The following is a 7476-nucleotide window of genomic DNA, read 5'->3' on the forward strand; positions in this document are numbered from 1 at the left end:
CATTACGGGTACATGAAGCTCAATATGCCCGGGCCCAACGGTATTATCACTCTCGCCAGTGATCCAGACATAGCACTCCGCGCTAAACCGCATCTCTGGCCCTCAAGGCACTATCCGAGGCCCTTGTGGCCGAAGAATTAACCGCACTAAGCTCCACGGTGGACAGGGACGACGTAATCCTCGATAAGCGCCCCAAGTCCACCTCCTTCAAACCAGCAGACGAAATAGTCAAATTTCAAGTTCACCCGATGGATCCCAAGAAGACAGCCTCCATCGGGGCACAACTGGACCCTACAGTCGACGCCGCATTACGCGCGTTCCTGCGCGAGAACTGGGACATATTTGCCTGGCACCCTTCTGACATGCCTGGAATCCCACGCAGGTTGGCCGAACACAGCCTCAATATGTTGAAGGGATACAAGCTGGTCAAGCAAACACTACGGCGCTTTTTTGAACCCAAACGACAAGCTATGGGGGAGGAACTAGCAAAGTTAATTGAGGTCGGGTTCATCAGAGAAATAAAATATCGAGACTGGCTAGTAAACATGGTGATGGTACCAAAGAAGGATAAATTCTGGCGCATGTGCTTCGATTTCAAAGACCTCAACAAGGCCTGCCCCAAGGATCCCTTCCCCCTCCCCCGCATCTATCGGATCATCGACGCTACCGCAGGACATGATTCACTGTGTTTCCTCAACGCATACTCTGGATAGTATCAAATCAGAATGAAGGAATCTGATCAAGTCACAACAGCGTTCATTACCCCATACAGGCCTTTCTGCTTCAACACTATGCCCTTCAGGTTGAAAAACACCGGCGCCACCTACCAACGCATGATTCAAACATGCCTGGAGAAACAAATCGGCAAAATGGTCGAAGCATATGTAGATGACATCGTCATCAAAACTAAGCACGTCGGTTCACTAGTAGATGACCTGCATCTCACATTTGACAGCCTCCGCGCAAATGACATCAGGCTCAATCCGGAAAAGTGCATCTTTGGCGTTCCCGCTGGAAAACTGTTGGGCTTCATCGTTTCCAATAGAGGAATTGAGGCAAACCCAGCCAAAATTCGAGCCTTGTCACAATTAGCTACACCAACAGACCTTAAACAGGTCCAAAAGGCGTGGCAGCTTTAAGCCGCTTTATCTATAGATTAGGAGAAAAAGCATTGCCACTATACTGCCTACTCTGACGCACTGACCACTTCAAGTGGACGGACGCGACAACGGCTGGACTAGAAGAAGTAAAAGCTCTTTTAGCGAGCAACCCAATCCTGGCCGCGCCGAACGTCGGTGAACCCATGTTATTATACATCTCTGGAACACACCAGGTGGTGAGTGTGGTGCTCATCGTCGAACAAGAGGAGCACGGACATAAATTCCCACTTCAGAAAACGCTATACTACGTATCCACTGTCCTCACACCATGCAAATCTCGGTACCCTCATTACCAAAAGACAGCATATGCGGTCTTCATGGCATCCCGGAAGCTACGGCACTACTTTCAAGAGTGCTCAATCATGGTGGCTTCCGAAGTACCACTCAATGATATAATAAACAACCACGACGCTATAGGCTGGATTGCCAAGTGGGCCATCGAGGTCTTGCCATTTGACATCACATACAAACCACGTCAGGCCATTAAGTCCCAAGTATTGGCTGATTTTGTCGCCGAATGGACAGAGGCTGAACTCCCTGAAGAGTATGATACATATTCCAACTGGGTCATGCACTTCGATGGCTCTAAAATGCTGGCCGGTTTAGGAGCAAGCTTTATACTAACGTCCCCCACAGGAGACACAATCCACTATGTACTCCAAATATTATACACAGACTCCAATAATGCAGCCGAATACGAGGCCTTATTGCACGGTCTTCGGATGGCTGTCTCTATGGGCATACAACGCCTGGAGGTGTGTGGGGAATCAAACCTCGCAATATCCCAAATAACGGAGACTTCAACGCTAAAGATCCGAAAATGGAGGCCTATCTTAATGCCGTACTCAAAATATCAGCTCGGTTCGAGGGACTCGAGTTTCATCATGTGGCTCGAGAAAGTAATCAAGAGGCGGACGTCCTTGCTCGCATGGGCGCCAAGCGTGACCCTGTCCCGCCTAACATCTTTTTGGAAAGGCTCTCCAAGCCATCCGTGGTGTGGCAGGACGAGAGCGGCAACACTAGTCCGGATTCGGTTATACCCCAAGAATCCGAACACAATTCCGATATCATCGGGGGCTCAGCCACCGAAACAACACCATCGGCCCACCTAATAATGGCAGTAATTGCCCCATGGACCGAACCCTTCTTGGCCTACCTTAATAGGCGAGAGCTCCATGAGGACCAGAATGAGGCTCGATGCATTGCTCGGCGCTTGAAAGCCTACAAGGTTCATGAAGGAGAGCTCTACAAGAAGAGTACTACCAGAATACTTCAAAGATGTATCTCTGAAGAAGAAGGACGGCAGCTCTTGGCTGAAATCCATGATGGTCTGGGCGGTCACCACGCCCAGCCCGGGCTCTTGTAAGCAAGGCCTTCTGTACCGGTTTCTTCTGGCCGACGGCCCGAGCAGATGCATAGGACCTTGTCCAACATTGCGTGGGATGCCAGCTTTTCGCCAATCAAAGCCAGATGCCGCCTACTGCCTTACAAACAATCCCCATTACTTGGCCTTTCGCGGTCTTGGGGCTTGATATGGTCGGACCTCTCAAAGGGGGAAGCCATAATAAAAAATATCTGCTAGTCATGGTAGATAAATTCACTAAGTGGATAGGGGCGAAGTCGGTTAAAATGGCCGAAGCCAGACCAGTGATAGACTTCATATCCGGCGTCGTACACCGTTATGGTGTCCCACACAGCATCATAACCGATAATGGCTCCAACTTTATAGCCAACGAAGTGAAAAAATGGTGTGCTAACCTGGGCATCAAGCTCGATTATTCCTCCGTCTATCTCGCCAAACGAATGATCAAGTTGAACGAGCTAATGGTCTCATCATGAGCGGCATTAAGCCTAGACTAGTACGGTCTTTAAAAGAGTCAGACAAACACTGGGTCGAGGAGCTTGACTCCGTACTCTGGGGGCTGCGAACCACGCCCAATCGCACTACCAGTTACACAGCATTTTTCATGGTGTACGGTGTGGAGGATGTTTTGCCCTACGACATTATTCATGATTCACCTCGAGTGCGCATGTATGAAGATAGAGAAGCCGAGCTAGATCGGCAGGACAGTCTAGATACCCTGGAGGAGGAGCGAGACATTGCAAAGGCCCGTTCCGCATCCTATCAACAACAAGCTCGCAGATACCAAAGCAGAGAGGTGCGGGCCAAGACTTACAATGTTGGTGAACTCGTTCTACGCTTGCCAGAGAAGAAAAAGGACAAACTCAAGCCCAAGTGGGAAGGTCCCTTCATTATAGATGAAGTTCTCATTGGAGGGGCGTACCATCTGCGACACATCGGATAATCGCTTAGAGCCAAACCCGTGGAATGCCGCCAGACTCCGAAGATTCTACGCCTAGAGTCGGACTCATTGTTCGTTTTCTTTTTGCTCCTCTTCTCATTTTTATCTCTTTATATATTTCTCTTTAGCTTTATAGCTCTTATGCGGCTAGATCGCACACTTATGAGGTACACATCCTTAAATGTATACGCCCATAACACCTGGGGGCTTCTTTTACGCAAGCTTATTATCACTCTCCGAGCATCAAGCTCGCTGCATATATGTCCTTTTCTCAAAGATACCTTTTCTTTGCCATGATATGCACCTTTATGACTTAAGTTTTTGCCAAGCTGGGTTGCCTGACTCCTGTGCTTATGCCCTACATTCCCGTTAATTCGGCTAGGGCATAAAGGGAGCACCTCTGCGATTGTTACAGCCAGGTCATCCGGACTTGTACCTCAGACTAGGTGAAGCCGAAATCTAGCGTTCTTAAGGGAATAATCGGTCGGCGGACTAAAGACGTTTAACCTCGCTACACTATGAACCCCCAGATATTATATATACTGCAATTTTTTCGAATCACAGCTTGGGCATGCATATTAACGCATGTTCACCCAGGGAAAGGAACCCTTAACGGAACTATTCTCTCTGGAAGATGTTTCTTACAATCCATAAGTAATATAACATAGCTAGCCGAATACAACTTGTCTATTCAAGCAACTATGACCCCTACGCCTGGTTTTCATGCATGCCCCGGTATTTATTGTCGGTTTGGTATTCAGAAACACTCCGCACCTTCGGGTCCGGAGGTCGAAGCAAAAAGGTCTGCCATGACAATCGTTTTACAATTTGGCTAGGGACAAAATTGTCAATTGAAGTACATAGTCACTTGGACTCAAAAACTTCTTCCTCTATACCGTCTAACAGGCTGTCTAGTTTACAGTCCTGTTGTGAAAACTTCGTGGCTATCTTCACTTGGTCATACACCAAGCTCACTGGAATCTCTTGTCCATCCGACCCCCGAGGTCCGACCTGGGCCATCTAATTCGGATCAAGTCCGGTGTACCGTGTTTTCACCATGGCCCAGGCATCTCACGCGCCTTCCCGGCAAGCCGATATCTTCCATAATCTGAAGCAGCGCCGAGCTCCCTTGAATAGCTTCACCAACTCCTCCACACTTCTTGGAGGGGATGTGGATGGCCATAAAGCCTTGGCAACACTCTGCATCGCTTTCCGTGCTCGCTCATACACTTCGGACAGCTCTTGTAACAGATCTCCTTGGAAGCTCGATGCCTCTTATTCGGGCTGTCCAGTCAAAATACCTACAAGAATAAACTTATCAGAAGCCGCCTCGGTGAACTGTACGACAATAAGTTGAAAGGCATACTAAATATGCCGCCTCGCAGCTTTTTGTTCTCCTTTATAGCATCCGCTAGTTGGGCCCGCACATCCTTCAGCTCTTCGCCGAGCTGCGTATTGGCGTCCTGCAGCTTGTTCTTTTCGTCCCTGGTCCATTTCCGTACATGTTGACCAGCGGCCTCTTGCCTTTCGGCGTGTTCTTTTTCTGCCTGTGCGGCCTTCAGCTTCTCTTCCATCTGAGCCAACGAGCCTGCCATCATACAATACAGCAACGTTTATTCGTATAAACACGACTGGCACATGATTACATTTTCCGATAGAAGGAAGCCTTACCAGTTGGTAACTCCTTGGACTTTCCCAGTTCAACGGTAACTGTAGTAAGCTGGGTCCAGCACTGTTCCAGTGATAACCCACAAGTATAGGGGATCGCAACAGTTTTTGAGGGTAGAGTATTCAACCCAAATTTATTGATTCGACACAAGGGGAGCCAAAGAATATTCTCAAGTATTAGTAGCTAAGTTGTCAATTCAACCACACCTGGAAACTTAATATCTACAGCAAAGTGTTTAGTAGCAAAGTAATATGATAGTAGTGGTAATGGTAGCAAAACTAATATTTTTGTGTTTTATAGTGATTAACAGTAACAACCGAAAAGTAAATAAACGAAGAACAATATATGAAAAGCTCGTAGGCAATGGATCAGTGATGGATAATTATGTCGGATGCGATCAATCATGCAATAGTTATAACATAGGGTGACACAGAACTAGCTCCAGTTCATCAATGTAATGTAGGCATGTATTCCGAATATAGCCATACGTGCTTATGGAAAAGAACTTGCATGACATCTTTGGTACTACCCTCCCATGGCAGCGGGGTCCTATTGGAAACTAAGGGATATTAAGGCCTCCTTTTAATAGAGTACCAGACCAAAGCATTAACACATAGTGAATACATGAACTCCTCAAACTACGGTCATCACCGGTAAGTATCCCGATTATTGTCACTTCGGGGTTAACAGATCATAACACATAATAGGTGACTATAGACTTGCAAGATAGGATCAAGAACTCACATATATTCATGAAAACATAATAGGTTCAGATCTGAAATCATGGCACTCGGGCCCTAGTGACAAGCATTAAGCATAGCAAAGTCATAGCAACATCAATCTCAGAACATAGTGGATACTAGGGATCAAACCCTAACAAAACTAACTCGATTACATGATAAATCTCATCCAACCCATCACCGTCCAGCAAGCCTATGATGGAATTACTCATGCACGGCGGTGGGCATTATGAAATTGGTGATGGAGGAAGGTTGATGATGACGATGGCGATGGATTCCCCTCTCCGGAGCCCTGAACGAATATATGGAGTTGGAGTTGAGGTCGGTGGAGCATTAGGGGGCCCACGAGGCAAGGGGCGCGCCCAGGGGGGTTGGCGCGCCCCCCACCCTCGTGGACAGGGTGTGGCCCCCCTAACGTGGATTCTTCCGCCAGTATTTTTATATATTCCAAAAATAATCTCCGTTGATTTTCAGGTCATTCTGAGAACTTTTATTTCTGCACAAAAATATGGCAACTCTGCTGAAAACAGCGTCAGCCCGGGTTAGTTCCATTCAAATCATGCAAGTTAGAGTCCAAAACAAGGGCAAAAGTGTTTGGAAAAGTAGATACGACGGAGACGTATCAATCCCCCCAAGCTTAAACCTTTGCTTGTCCTCAAGCAATTCAGTTGATAAACTGAAAGTGATAAAGAAAAACTTTTACAAACTCTGTTTGCTCTTGTTGTTGCAAATATGTAAAGCCAACATTCAAGTTTTTAGCAATGATTATGAACTAACCATATTCACAATAACATTTAGGTCTCATGTTTACTCATATCAATGGCATAATCAACTAGCGAGCAATAATAATAAATCTCGGATGACAACACTTTCTCAAAACAATCATAATATGATATAACAAGATGGTATCTCGCTAGCCCTTTCTAAGATCGCAAAACATAAATGCAGAGCACCTTTAAAGATCAAGGACTAACTAGACATTGTAATTCATGGTAAAACAGATCCAGTCAAGTCATACTCAATGTAAACTAACGATAATACATGCAAATGACAGCGGTGCTCTCCAACTGGTGCTTTTTAATAAGAGGATGATGACTCAACATAAAAGTAAATAGATAGGCCCTTCGCAGAGGGAAGCGTGGATTTGTAGAGGTGCCAGAGCTCGATTTTGAAATAGAGGTGAATAATATTTTGAGCGTTATACTTTCATTGTCAACATAACAACCGAGAGATCTTGATATCTTCCATGCTACACACATTATAGGCTCTTCCCAAGCAGAATGGTAAAGTTTATACTCCCCCACCACCAACAAGCATCAATCCATGGTTTGCCCGAAACAATGGGTGCCTCCAACTAACAACAATCCCGGGGGAGTTTTGTTTGCAATTATTTTGATTTGATTAGAGCATGGGACTGGGCATCCCGGTGACCAGCCATTTTCTTGTGAGTGAGGACCGGAGTCCACTCCTCTTGAGAATAACCCACCTAGCATGGAGGATACAGACAACCCTAGTTGATACATGAGCTATTCGAGCATATAAAACAGAATGTTTATTTGAAGGTTTAGAGTTTGGCACATACAAATTTACTTGGAACGGCAGGT

Source organism: Triticum urartu, chromosome 2A (assembly GCF_056163025.1).
Source record: "Triticum urartu cultivar PI428250 chromosome 2A, HENAU_Tu73, whole genome shotgun sequence".
NCBI classification, from domain to species: Eukaryota; Viridiplantae; Streptophyta; class Magnoliopsida; order Poales; family Poaceae; genus Triticum; species Triticum urartu.